The 15,429-nt window shown below is 29.5% G+C and overlaps 1 pseudogene; it reads right to left on the reverse strand.

The window, feature by feature from the left end:
- Positions 1-440: 440 nt before the first annotated feature.
- Positions 441-4,719, reverse strand: LOC120163540 (annotated as a pseudogene).
- Between the last annotated feature and the right edge of the window lie 10,710 nt (positions 4,720-15,429).

Raw genomic sequence — 15,429 nt, forward strand, 5'->3', positions numbered from 1 at the left:
TAATAATTTTTTTGAATACATTTATATACTACAATTTATAAGTATAAAAAATTAATACATTAATTCAATATCAGGTAAATATAAATTTAATTTAATTATATATCAGATCATTTATAAATTAAATCAATTACAAATTAAGTTTATAACATATTAGATTGATAATAGATCAGATAATATCAATTATTTATCGTGTTATCCTCATGTTTAAATTCATATCAGGCCAAATGCAGATCGGATTTATTTATCACATTATCACATCGAGTTAAGGTTCAAGTCATTCTCAAATCAAGTACATATCATAAATTTTCAGATCCAACTCGAATTCATAACACATTCGGACTTAAATCGGTTTGACATCATCACCGAATCACAACCAATTTTGACTCAAATCGATTCCAATCAATTTTACAAGTCGAGTTAATTTTTTATATCCCTAAATGCCATATTCTTTTAAACCGGATGTCACATGCACTAGAACATAAAAGAAAAATGCATACAGTAAAAGCTTAGCTAGGTCAGGGTTCTCATCATTAAGCCTAAACATGCCTTTAACCAAATGGTAAAAAGACTTTAACTAGCTTAGTTAGCAATTTATATTAATACACCACCAAGGTACTTCACTCATCCTCCAAACCATTAAGTTAGCATCTATATCCAACAGGCATTCCTAGCCTGTCCAAGCGACCTGAACCAGGGTACGCTTTACTGGCGAAAGTTGCATGCAGGGCAGACTTTGACTTCAATTCGCCAAAACCATGAATGGAATACCTTTTTGTTGAACTGGACCTCTCATATTGAGGCCTTTGTTTTGGGGCACTAAATGACCTTACCTTAGCTTTTGAAGATTCAGTGTAGGACATGTAACTCGGGGTGGTCAGAGTACCCGCTTAGATAGCTTCTTGACCCATCACTCTTTGCAGGAGTGAAAGGGCTTCTCTTGGAGCCGCCCCCTTTCGACGATGCAGAATAGAATTGTGGACTATTATCATCAGCAGCAATGCAGTAAGGGCTTTCCACTACTGCTTCAGACAACTTCCATGGAGTTGATGACTGAACTTCACCGGATGAAAGACTTGGCGCTGCTTGGTGAGAGTCTCTAGAATTAGTGAAACTACAGCTGCATAGATCAGAATTCAGGGCAAGGTGTGTGGAGTGAAATAGGTTTCTTCGTTTAGATATGAAGTTGGATTTCCCGTTATCGACCTCGAGGATTTTGTCACTCTTTTCATCATCATTAGGACTATTTCTTGTTGAATGCATTTGTTGGTCCAATGATTGTTCATCGATACGGCGATGCCAACCTGGTTGTAATCTCTCACGGATATCGACAGTTGTTCCGCTCGACTTCGACCCATTTCTCTGACAATGTTGAAAAAAAGTTAATTAAGCAAATGCCAAATGGCACACACAAAGCTCCTTTGGAAATTGAAAAACTTCCATGTTCACACAGATGTGAAGTCCATACCTTCAGCATTGATGATTGTTCATATTTCGTGCTCTTTGATCGAATTGTATGTTCAAACTTTTCAGGAGTGGCTGGATCCTACACAAGAAGAAGAATATTTCATGGCCACCGACAATTGCGAAGTAGACAGGTTTACATCAATTTAATGTGCAAGGAAAAAGGTGCACATGCATTAAATCCAACCAATCCTTGTCAATTCACAAACAAATGGGGCAATCACTGATAATTATGCAAACCAAATTGCCATTCAGCAATAAGTTTCAAGATCATAACACTTGAAAGATTGGTGATAAGCAATATGCACCTCAAAGAAAATGACAGTTTCCATGTTAAAGATTTAAGAGCCCCACTGTGATTTGGTCAACAACTCAATAGGTCCCATAATTTTGGTAATTACGTTGCTGGTAGCTACCAATCGTTTTATTACCCACCGTGGCTATGTTTTCTTCAAAGAAAATTATTTTAGTACAAAATTATGTGTATTTGTATATTATATACTCATAGACATTCATGTATGGATGCATCGCAACTTGTCATAATTTCTGCAGAGTTGACTTCACTTTATCAAAGCATCAACCGACTTCACTTAAAAGTCTTAAATTCTTTCATGAAGATTAAAAGTAGTCTATGAAGGAGCCCACAGTCCATGAAGCAGGTGTACTTTGCAGAAAAAAATTCCCATGAGAAATTTCAAAGAAAAACACTAGGGGAGAACAGATTCAGGCCATTACCGGATGATGGATGTGCGAAGATTTGCAGCTCGATTGTGAAGACTCAGAAATTTGGGCCCTGCCAGCACGAGCACGTTCTTGTGCTCTCAATAATGCTTGCATCCTTCTTAGCCATTCCGCAGTTCTTTTCCTTTCTATATGACCTCTAACCAACGCTTGAAGCCTCACTAACCCTTTTAGTGCTCTCAACGCCCTTCTAGCCTACATAGAATAATAAAGATCCTTGACAAGAAACATCATAGGGTGATTACTCATTATAATCATGTTATCAGCAAAGTCGTCCATTTTTTATCAAGTAAAGAGCCTCATGTAACCATATTAATGCATATGAACAAATAAAAGCAACTGGAAAAGACAAGGAGCCAGCTGCCCAGGAATAAAGGGAGTTGAAAAAGGCCTGGCAACCCATGGTTTAAAAAACAAGGCAACAGGACCACATTGAACCATTTAATAAACAAACTCATTAAGTTTTTAAAATCTGGAGCCATGGGATATGTTGGAGACAAGTACTAGACAGCATGAAAAATTTAAAAGCTCACAGGCGCCATGAAGATGATAGATAGTCATAGTAATTAGTACACCACTAGTACTGGACTTTCCCAAAACAATAAAAAGAATCTGATGAAATATGAAAGGCGAAAAGGACTTCCCACTAGCCGCCCTACCACCACAGACCCCCACTAAATGCTTCCTAATTATGCTTAATAATCTCCAAAAAATCATACAAATAAAAATATAATTAAGGTTTCAGACATAAAAACACAGATTTTCAACCTTTAAATGCTCTGTCACATATATCATCAAGGATTGCCCACAGCAAACTTTTTCAATGGTTTCGGACCCACCCCTTTCAGATATCACAAAATTTGCAAACACCCAGAAGAGTTCAACCCAAGATATGATCGTCCAAATCTCAAAAAAGGTTCCATTGTATTCAAAGTCTTGTGATCAGAAAATACTGACAATTGAGCTGATTCTTTATTTGGTAAGATAATAAATTATTGAGACTGGCGAAAGAGTGGTTGGGAATCCCTTGAAAGCTTGCAATAATTAGACACCAATACAATTAACTAATCAACATTATTTACCATCCAAAATTATATCATTCTCTCAACATACCATACTTATGGTGGTACCAAAACAACGAAAGGTTCCCTGAAAAATCCCAGAAATAGTATCTAGTTACTCTCACCCAAAAAATAAAGTCTCTACCGCCCAATGAGTATGAATTAGTAGGGAAACTTTCTAAAATAAAAGTTTGAAGATAATATTGGCAGAGATCAAACAGGACATTTTTTTCTTACGGGGAAGGGTGCGCTTTATGGGCAACCATGACTATGAAATAGTAGGGAAACTTTCTAAAGTAAAATTTGCAGATAATATTGGCAGAGTTCATACAGGGTAATTTTTTATGGGGAGGTGTGCGTACAGATATACATACACACACACAAACATACGTACATGCATACATACATAGATACATGTTTTTCATTGCAATTTAAAAATGGTAATTTTTTTTCTTTCGTTGTGATAAACGACATAAGAGAAACAACTCAGACGTGAGAAATGGAAGCAGGGTAGGTAGTTTCTTTTGCTACCACTTGCTGGGGAAGGAAAACCAACTTCAAAACGACACCGTTTGTTTGATAATACGATTGTTGTAGATAACTAAATTAAGTAGTGTGGGAAACAACACAGATTTTCGTGCTTTGTTCTTTCTTATAGCATTTGAATACAAAAAATAAAATAAAAATGAAAATAGGAAAGGAAAAGAAAGGAAAACGTTTTTTAATGAAGAAAAAATCATTGTAGGTTCAACGCCTTGGAATCGGAAGCCGGGTGATTAAAACGAGCACCGAGAACACGTCAACCATTTAACCGGTTGCTATTTGTTAATCCCAGAAATGTTTCATCAAAATCAAGTAATTGAAAAGACGAACAAATTAACTGATGAAAAAAGGATGAAAACTTACCAGATATCCACGAAATGTGGATTGTATCTTAAGCGCGGCTAAATCTTTGCTGCTGCTAATGTGAGCCGTTGGTTCACGCGCGCACCTGCCACTGCTACTGGTGAGCCTTACCACCGCTGCGGCAGCTTCAGCGGCAGCAACCGCCGCTTCGGCAACGGCGGCTGTAGCGGCGGCGACAGCTATGGCGTGCCTGTTAGGATCCTCTGCTTCACACTCGCCTTTCCATTCAAACACGGGAACAGAGTCCTTCGGTTGCTGCTGACGGCCGTTTAGATACGAGGGTGAGTTCACACTGCCATTGGTGGAGTCCTTTTGGCGGTAGGATTTGACGAAAGTCCAACGCCGTTTGTCTTTATGGGGAGGTTTGGGAGAAGAAGAAAGATGGCTGTGGAGGTCAGTTTTTTTTAGGCCGAGAATGCTGCGGAACCACCTGGAAGCTTTTCCCATGTTAATCTCTTAGTTTAATGGTGGAAGGAGAAAAGGAAGACGAGAAGTTTCATTTGGTTTGTTGAGAAGAGATGCAGGGGACGACGAGGGAGAGAGAAATGGTTGGTTTGTATATATTATCATTTGATTTACTGTAATTATACGGTAAAGGCGTATCTTTATTTAATCACTTCCTGGTTCCTAGTTGCCACTCACCACGACTCATATTACTTTCTCCGCGTTAAATAATTATAATCTAATAAAAAAATTGTCTTCAACTTTTCTTAAAAATATTTAATTTTTCATTTATTTTAATTTATATTTTTATTAAACAGAATGATTATAAATTAATATTTATTTAAATATAACTTTCAATCTTTTAATATTAAATGTTCACACTTCAAGTATCTATTATGTTTGAACTCAATTCTTAAATGAATAACAATAATTTTTTATTATGGAAGCTACTTAGTTCGTGCTATAATTTGTATTTTTTTTTATTTTTAACAAATTAAATTAATTGACAAAAATTAAGGGTAAATTACTTCATTTCTCATTAAACTATACTCTCTCTCCTATTTTATTCATTGCACTTTCAATTTTTTTATTTACTTATTGAACTTTCGAATTGCTCATGTTTTGATCACTCTTAATTGTTTTTTAATTTGTATGATGTGGTGTTTTTATTATTGTTTAATATAAAATAATTGAAAATATAAAATAAAAATAGAATGTGGTTGAACACTACTGTCGACCACCGTCGACGTTATAGATGGTTGTCGTTTGAACTAAAATTTCATGATTCGCTTCGTCTCGACATCCTTAGTCTAAATCAGACCTCCATTTCTTCGAAACTTGCTTTAAAATCCACAAATTAGAGATCGATTTTCAGTTAGTTGATTCAATTTCAGAAAAAAGATGACAAATTAATTGTGGTGAAAAAGTAATTTAAGTGCAATATAATTTTTTTTAAAAATTAATAAAACTATCATTAAACCAATAATTATTAGATTTAAGTATGAAAAAAATGCGCAAAATAATTAAAATCAATAAAATTATGATAAAACAGCTAAATTAATTCAGCCTTTTTAAAAACGTGGTCAATTAAACCGTTGAAAGTATAGAAAACATTAGCACAATAATATCTCTGTTAAGGTTATTTCTAAAAAATAATAAAAATATTAAAATAAAAATTATTTTAAATTACAAGTAATTATAAAAATTAAAAACAAATAATAATGATTTTTAAGATTACAATAAAAAATTATAAAAATTATTTTAAATTATAACTAATTGATTTTTGAAACAAAATTAAACAGAAGAGGTAATAGGTTTTCAATACTAGACTAAATAATTTTAAAAACTATTATAAAATATAAATAATTAAAAATATTTTTTTATTTTTAGAAAATCATGTTACAAAAGAAGTAATAAGGCTTTCAAAGACTGCCATTAATAACTGTTTGACTTAAATGTATATTTATGTTGAATTATGTTTTGATATAACAATTTAAGGTAAAATAGTTTTTGGACTTGAATTGAATTTACAAAATAGTTTTTAGACTTAATTGAATTTATTCAAAGTTTTAAAAGGTTTCAAAAATAATTCAAAGTTCATTAAATTCGGATTTGAGCCAAAATGCTAAAGGGTGTCAAAGTGCATCCATGCACCCCTGCAGTGCATCCATGCACCTGCCACTAGTTATATCAAATGTTTTTCATTAAACAATTTATTAAGGGAGAGTTTTGCCAAAAACAATTTTTCAAATGTTTTGTTATATCAAAAAGGGGGAGATTGTTGAACTATGTTTTGATATAACAATTTAAGGCAAAATGGTTTTTGGACTTGAATTGAATTTACAAAATGGTTTTTGGACTTAATTGAATTTATTCAAAGTTTTAAAAGGTTTCAAAAATAATTCAAAGTCCATTAAATTCGGATTTGAGCCAAAATGTTAAAGGGTGTCAAAGTGCATCCATGCACCCCTGCAGTGCATCCATGCACTTGCCACTAGTGCATGGATGCACCATGTAGTTCATCCATGCACTCCATTTCGAATGCACTTAGTGCATCGATACATCCTGCTGTGCATCGATGCATCCTGTTGTGCATCCATGCACCAAGGCTGTAACGGCTAGTTTATTTGAATTTAATGAATGAGTATCGATGCACCTTGATAGTGCACCGATGCACCATGTTATGGGTAACCTTTTTTAGTAGAAAAATCATCCCCAAACGGCTCCAAAACATCCCCAACGGTTATATACGACATCAAACACATTCCAAGCTATAAATACAAGCTAAGGACACTTGAAGAAGTAAGAGAACAACCATTCAAGCAATCAAACACACGAGAAGAGTTTTTCATTCTTATTTCATCTTTCTCTTGTAAATATTTTGTTCTTGTGAGCTTAATTCATGTAAACACCTACCTTAGAGAGGTTTTCTTGTTTACATTTCTTATCCTTTTGTAAAGGGGAAAGGTTCTAGCTAATCCCGTGTAAAAGCTAGGGAAAGGTTCTAGTTTAGCCCGGAAAAACTAGGGAGTTTGTAAGGTTACTCTTTATCCTCAAAAGAAAGAACAAAATAGTGAATTTGTAAGAAAATCCTTGGTGAAGAGCTAAGGTAGTGGACGTAGACTTTGGTTGAGAAAGTCGAACCACTATAAATCGCTGTGCAATTCTCTATCTTTCAATCTCCTTACTCCCTAAACACAAAACCGTTCCGACCCCTCTTTGCAAACCGTTCCGATTGTCGATTTGAGCTTCCGAAAATCCTAACAATTTATCTCCTCTGATTATCTCAAAAATTAATTCAATTATAATTTTTATTGATTGATCAATTGAGTTGTTATTTTAAATTTCATAAGTAATTAAATTTCTCTAAAAGAAGTCGCCACTAATCATACTAAGGGGACTAACTTTATTAATGTAACATTATCAGATTAATTGAAATATATTTTTATATAAATTATTAAAAAGTAAATGAAAGACTAAAAAAATAAAAAAATAGAAACAATAAAAAGTTATTAAAGATTATTTTAAATTGCACGAACCAACATACCTCAATTGTTAAAAAAATCATTGATGTTCCTAAAGATTACGAGATTGAGCACCAGCAACTGCACCATAATGATTAAGCGTTCATTGTCAAATAATTAAGAGTATTTAGAACATATATTACTTTATAATCACCTTAGTTTAATAAAAAAATTATAATATTATAATAAATGATAATTTTTCTACGTTATAATATTTTCCTACATGAAATTGAACAATTCTAATAATTCAACCTTATATAATAAATGAGTCGTATTATTATTTTTATTTTTATAATTTATACTCATCACCTATAAATTGGAATATTATACATTTATTTATATAAAATATGATAACTATATAAATATAATGTTTCTATTATATTATATATCTAATAAAATGTGTCAGCATGAACCAACTTACCTCAGTGGTTAAAAGAATCATTGTTTTTCTTAGAGGTAATGAATTCGAGAAAAACCGACTGTAGCAGGGTGATTGAGCGTTCATTATCAAATGATTAAGAGTATTTAGAATATATATTATTTTATAATCTCCTTGCCTCTGCAGTACCCGATTTAAATTAGTCAATTAATAGATCGTATATACCGATTGTCATATCAAAAAAATATTTTAAATTATAAAAAATCCAACAAATTCTTCAAAATCGAAAAGAATACTAAGATATTCTAAAAACGTTAATTTGACTAATTTTACTTACTTGAGAATGATTAAAAGAAGTGGTATTGAAATTTTAAATGTGAAACTAAATAATTATAATAATTTAATATTGTAATATATAATAAAAATGATTAAATTATAATTTTCATTTCTATACTACGCTAAAAAAAAGGCTTAAATATCAAATTGATCCTTGTAATTTTATGATTGTATTAAATATTTTATTTACAATATTGAAATAGGACGATTCTTATGCACTCGACGAACAGCAATAAGCATCATTAACGATAAGAACCATTAATTTAATTTATAAAATTTAAAATTCTAAAGGGCTTAACGTTCAATTATAAATTAGTTAAAAAATTAAAGGTAAATTATTTAAAATAAAGGGTAAACTATAATAGTGATCACTTAACTATTGCCCCTTCCATTTTGACCACCATTTTTAAAATTTTGTCAATAAGGTCTCTCAACTATTTAAATGCATTCAATTAAGCCATTTGTTGTTAATATTTAACGGAGAAACTGACATGGCAGCTAAAATATTTGATATAATTACACATGTAGTCATTGTTACTTATATATTCTATTAATTTGGTATTGATTTTAATAAATTTAACCCTCAAAGCTAATAATAGCAACAAAAATTGTAAAAGTCATCATTTGTTGAGTAAAAGGAATCGACATTAGATCTTGAGAAATTGATTTGGGAAATAGGTTGTTTTGAATAATAATTGTAAAAGTCATTCTTTGTTAGGTAAAAGGAATCAACATTGAAATTGTTGATGGCTTTGACATATTAAATTGCAAAAAGCAATTTAAATATTTTGAAAAAAGAAAAAAAGAAAAGAAAAACCCTAACAAAAAAATATATTTTGGTTATATAATAAAATATAATTTTAAATATTAAAATGAAAAAAATTGTCTCACACAGTGACTAATCTCGCGTATAATTTGAAATTATTTTTATTAAAAAGAACAAGTGAAATGAATAAACTGCGCATAGAATTGTTTTTAGATTAATGCACATAGAAATCGAATGCCGGAATCTGCTCCCAGCAAGGCCACAACAGGTTGATGAGTTTCTTTGTATTTTATAGTTTTATATTGAGGTTTGTGCAGTTGTTTTGGTCTTTAAACATTGAACTTGACCTGTGTCAATGTTGGAACTTTGAAGTTATGCAATGCAAGATCGGTGACTTTATAATTTTTATTTTTATTTTTACAATTTGATATGCTTTATGTAAAGCTATTTAGATGAATTGTTGGATGCATGTGCGTTAGTAAGCACCCATAAAATTAGAGTAACATGTTTTTAATTTTTTTGGTTTCAATTTGATACTTGAATTTGATTTTAATGTTCAATGTGATACTTAATTTTCATTTTAATCTCTAATTAGATACTTGAATTTAACCTTTTAATTCAAAACATAGTTTTTTGTTGCAAATTGATAGTTTATATTACGTTGGGGTTCCTAAGCCAAAGTCGAAGGGTTAAATTTATTTTAATTTATTAAAATTTGGACCAAATTGATAGAATATATAAGTAACAATGACCAAATTTGTAATTATATCAAATATTTTAACTGTCATATCAGCTTCTCCGTTAAATATTAACGACAGGTGGCTTAATTGATTGCATTTAAATAGTTGAGTGACTTGATTGATAAAATTTTAAAAATAGTGGTCAGAATGAAAAGGACAATAATTAAGTGATCATTGTTATATTTTACCTTTTTTTTAAATAATTTACCTTTAAATTTTTTTACTGATATATAAGTATACGTTTAGCATTATAGAATTTTAAATTTTATAAATTAAATTAACGGTGCTCATCGTTAGTTGTGCTCGTCGAGCGTAGTAGAACTTTCCTATTGAAATGTATCAATTATATTTTATTTATAAAAATGATTTTGATGAGTTTTATTATATATTGAAGAATAATTTTTTATGTTAATAATTTAAAAAGTATGTTAAAAAAATATGAATTCATTAGTATTGTAAAAAGATAACTTAAAAACTAAAATTTTATAACTTATTATACAATTTATCATGATTTTGTTTCTATGAATATATATTTTTCAAGTATATAAATATAATACAATTTTGTTTGTGTCATTCAAAATAGCTTTTGAAAATATTCTGAGTAAAATTAATTATATTTTTTAAGAAAAGAATTTCTGAAAAATAATTTTACGATGTCTAGATAATATTGTGTAAATCATTTTTAATTAGTTGATAAATTTTCTAAAAATTATTTCTTATAAATATTAAGCCCCCGTTTAGTGTAGCTTTCTAAAAGTATTTTTTAGCTAAAAAGCCCATATTGACTGCAAAAATCAATGTCAAACGAATAAAAATGATAAAATTTAATAATTTAATATTAATATCCTTAAAAATAATTTACTTAATAATTTATATTACTTACAAAAGTAAATAAAATTCATGATTTATATGTTAAAATATTAATAGTGAGTTATTATAAAATATATTTTTATTATAATTATATTTTTTATTTTTATTTTTTATATGTTTATTATAGTTTAAATTAATATATTTCATAGATAATAATAATTTCTTTTGAATTTATTTATAGTGTATATTTTTTTATTTTTGAATAGTTAAAAGGATAAATATAACATTTAAATTATGTTATTTTAAATTTTAAATGAGTGTTTGTGGTTGAATTGAAATGATTAAACACTCTATTTCATTATGAAATATAATTAATGAGAGATATCATAGCTTTTAGTTTAATAAATTCACTTTAATTTGAAAGCACTAATATATATGTTTGTCAAAAACAAATATTTAAATTATTATTTCGTACTAATTTTAAATACACGTGTTAAAATGTATTGATAATATATTTTTCTCAATAAAATATTTTATTTATATAAAAATATTATTAGTGAGTTATCCTAAAATATTTTTTTTATATTTTTATTATAGTTTAAGTTGATAATATTTATCATATTATTAATAAGTGTAAATATAATTTAAATTCTATATTTTTAATTTACAACATAAAGTCTATAATGGATATTTTATCTTTTCAAACTTAACTTTTAACAACAATCACAAACAGATAAATTTTAGACTTAACTTTTAAACAAAACAACACTTTAAAAAGTTCTTTTCTAGAACACTTTTAAAAGTCACTTTTTCAAAAGTTCTGTCAAATTGGCCATAAATATAACAAACAATATTATTTATTATACATAGTTTATTATTATTTTCAAATAGTTTATTATTATTTTCAAATATTAGAATAATTTATTTAATATTATTTATATTGATAATGTTAGGTTTAATGAAACTCGATTGATCAACCTAAAAGGCCAAGAGGGGGTGAATTGACAATTTAAAATTTAGGGAGTAAGAAGTATAAAGATATGAAAATTTGCACAATGATTTATAGTGGTTAAACTTATCAACCAAATCTACATGCACTACTAAGCTCCTCACTTAAGATTTTCCAACAAATCTAATAATTTGTTATTTCTTTTTCAAGGATCAAGAGTAACATTTACAACTCCCTAGTTTTCACTTCGCTAAACTAGAACCAAAACTCCTTTACAAAGGAAAATAATTGAAAACAAGAAACCTCTAAAAAGGAAGGTGTTTACAAATCAAAGGACACAAAAACAAAAATATTTACAAGAGAAAGAGAAATAAAGAATGAAAAGTTTTTCTCTTGTGTTTGATTGCTTGGATAGGTGTTGTGTCACCTTCTTCAAGTGTCATCAACTTGTTTTTATATGTTGGAATGAGTTACTAGCCGTTTGGGATGGTTTGAAGTTGTTGGAAGACTTTATGCACACAAAGTTTCGAAACTCTTCGAAAGAGCCGTTAGAAGAATATGACTATTGGATCCAAAGTATCAAAACTTCAGGGAAAGTTTCGAAACTCTTGAGATAATTTCGAAACTGTTGCAGAAGTTTTGAAACTTCTGGTCAAAGCTTGTTTAAAAAGATAGTTTTTGATATTTTGAGAAATACAAGACTTTGAAAAACATTCTAAAGTATTTGAAAGATATTTTTAATATAATTTGAACTTAAAAGACTCGTTTTAAAGTTTTGATAAAGTTTAGAAACATTGAACACATATCTTTCAAATTTAGTTGGACTTAGAATTATTTTTGAAAACTTTGAATAAATTCAATTTAGTCCAACAAACATTTTGCCCTTATTTGTTATATCAAAATATAAGTTCTACGATCTCCCCCTTTTTGATATAACAAAACCTTTGAAAAATCGTTTTTGGCAAAAGCTCTCCCTTAATAAAACATTTAATGAAAAGAGGAATATTTTAGAGAATATTAAAGGTCCCCTTTTTCATCTCTTGAAATTGAATTTTTAAACCTATACTTCTCCCCCTTTTTGATATAACAAAACCTTTGAAAAATCGTTTTTGGCAAAAGCTCTCCCTTAATAAAACATTTAATGAAAAGAGGAATATTTTAGAGAATATTAAAGGTAACCCTTTTTCATTCTTGAAATTGAATTTTTTAAACCTATACTTCTCCCCCTTTTTGTTATATCAAAAATAATTCAAACTTTTAATGTACAAAATAATAATGGAGAGTAAGTAGTAATTTTAACATTAAAATCATTTGAAAAATCAAAAACTCCCCCTCAACAAGTGCATTCCAAACAAAAATTGACTTTAAAATCTTGACACTTAAAAGACATTGAATCTCAAATAAAGATGAATAAACATGTTAGTTGCACAAGAAATTCAATATATCCAAGACTAACTACCTTATGCAATATCATGAATAAGACATTATAGCTCATATGCATAAAGCATTTCAAAAATGTTATGCACTCAATATTGACATTAATTGTTAGAGAGAAACATTTAAATTAAAGTCAACGATTAAAATTGTAAAACTAAAACATTAAAACCAATTTTGACCAAAATTCATTATGATGAACAAACATTTATGAAAAAAATTAAAACTTTAGAAAATGTTCATCACAATACTTTTTTTAATCATACATTGGATAGAAAACATAAAATCATTTAAAATAAAAACTCATGCATGCTTAAGCCAAATGAGAAGCTAATTATGCAAGATAATTAAAATAAGTTTATAGGTTACCCATTCCATATCAAGTGTGGCTACAACATTTGAGTATCTTCACTTTCATCACCATTGCTCCCACATACCTACAAGAGACATGCAATTGAATTTTGGTACTGGACGTTAGTTTCCTTTCTTTAAAGGACAAGCATGTTCCATATGACCATGATAATGACAAGGTGAGCATTTTGCCATTATAGATGAATTATTTAAAATGATTTCTTTTTCTTTTGTTAAGCATTCAAGCTTAACTTTTAAATCAAAACTTTCTTTTTTAGATTTTTGAATTTTTATGTTTGAAAGCTCTAAATCCTTTTTCAAAATTTCATTTTGATTTTCAAAGTCCACTTTTGCTTTCAAAAGAAAATCATTTTCAACTTTAAATTTTGAAATCATTTTCTTGTATTTGGAGTTCATGGTCTCAAACTTCAAACATAATTCATCATATGCAAATTGTAACTCATCAAAAGAATATGAATCAAGTTCATTAGAGTTAGAAAATACCTTGGGCTCTTCAAGAGCCATTAAGCACACCATCTTTGTTGGTTCTTCTTTCTTGTTTCCATGGATCTCTTCGAGCTTATTACAAAGCTCCTTAGCATTTGAACAAGAATAAACTCCTTCATAGACATCGGGACCAAATGCACAAAACAACATGTGCATGGCCTTAGCATTTTGTTGAGCTTTCTTTTGTTCTTGGGCACTCCACTCCTTTGTCTTCTTCTTTGGAGAAGAATAGTCGTTATCGATCATCTCTCATGCATTAAGATAATTGGATTGGATGAATACCTTCATTAATTTCTTCCAAAGATGGTAGTTGGCTTCATTGAAGTATGGAGGCTTGTTCGATCAGTTGGGAGTCTTCCATGTAGAACGAGATGAGGTGGAAGCCATCTTCTCGGTTGCTTTGAAAATGGATAGAGCTTCTTCAATGATCGTCTCAAGGTTGTTAGACCTTCGATTTGTGACCCGCTTTGATACTAATCGTTAGGTTCAATAAAGCTCGATTGATCAACCGAAAAAGTGCCAATAATGGGTGAATTGGCAATTTAAAATTTAGGGAGTAAGAAGTATAAAGATAGAGAAATCTGTACAAAAATTTATAGTGGTTCAATTTATCAACCAAGTCTACATCCACTACCTAAGCTCCTCACTTAAGATTTTCTAACAGTTCTACTAATTTGTTCTTTCTTTTTCAAGGATCAAGAGTAACCTTTAAAACTCCCTAGTTTTCCACTTGGCAAAACTAAAACCAAAATTCCTTTACAAAAGGAAAAAAATTGTAAACAAGAAAACCTCTAAAAATGAAGGCATTTACAAATAAAAGCTCACAAAACACAAACATTTACAAGAGACAAAAAATAAAGAATAAAAAGCTTTTCTCTTGTGTTTGATTGCTTGGATAGGTGTTGTGTCACCTTCTTTAAGTGTCCTCAACTTGTTTTTATACGTTAGAATAAGATATTAGTCGTTTCTAGCCGTTGGGTAAGGTTTGGAGCCATTGGAAGACTTTTTGCACACAAAGTTTCGAAACTCTAGGAAAATTTCAAAAATTCTTCGAAATAGTCGTTGGAAAAATATGACCGTTAGAGCCAAAGTATCGAAACTTTAGGGAAAGTTTCGAAACTCTTGAAAAGTATCGAAACTTTTTGGACTACTGTCATGGAAAGTTTCGAAATTATTGTAGCAAGTTTGAAACTTCTGGTCAAAGCTTGTTTAAAAAGATAGTTTTTGACATTTTGAGAAATACAAGACTTTGAAAAATAGTCTAAAGTATTTGAAAGATATTTTTAATAGAATTTAAACTTAAAAGACTCATTTTAAAGTTTTGATAAAGTTTAGAAACATTGAACACATATCTTTCAAATTTAGTTGGATTTTAAATTATTTTTAAAAACTTTGAATAAATTCAATTTAGTCCAACAAACATTTTGCCCTTATTTGATATATCAAAAATAAGTTCTACAGATAGTATTTCAACAATTTTATAAATAAAAATATTATAAATCATATTAATTGTTATTAAAA

This window comes from Hibiscus syriacus, unplaced genomic scaffold (assembly GCF_006381635.1).
Source record: "Hibiscus syriacus cultivar Baekdansim isolate YM2019G1 unplaced genomic scaffold, ASM638163v2 tig00111463_pilon, whole genome shotgun sequence".
NCBI lineage: Eukaryota > Viridiplantae > Streptophyta > Magnoliopsida > Malvales > Malvaceae > Hibiscus > Hibiscus syriacus.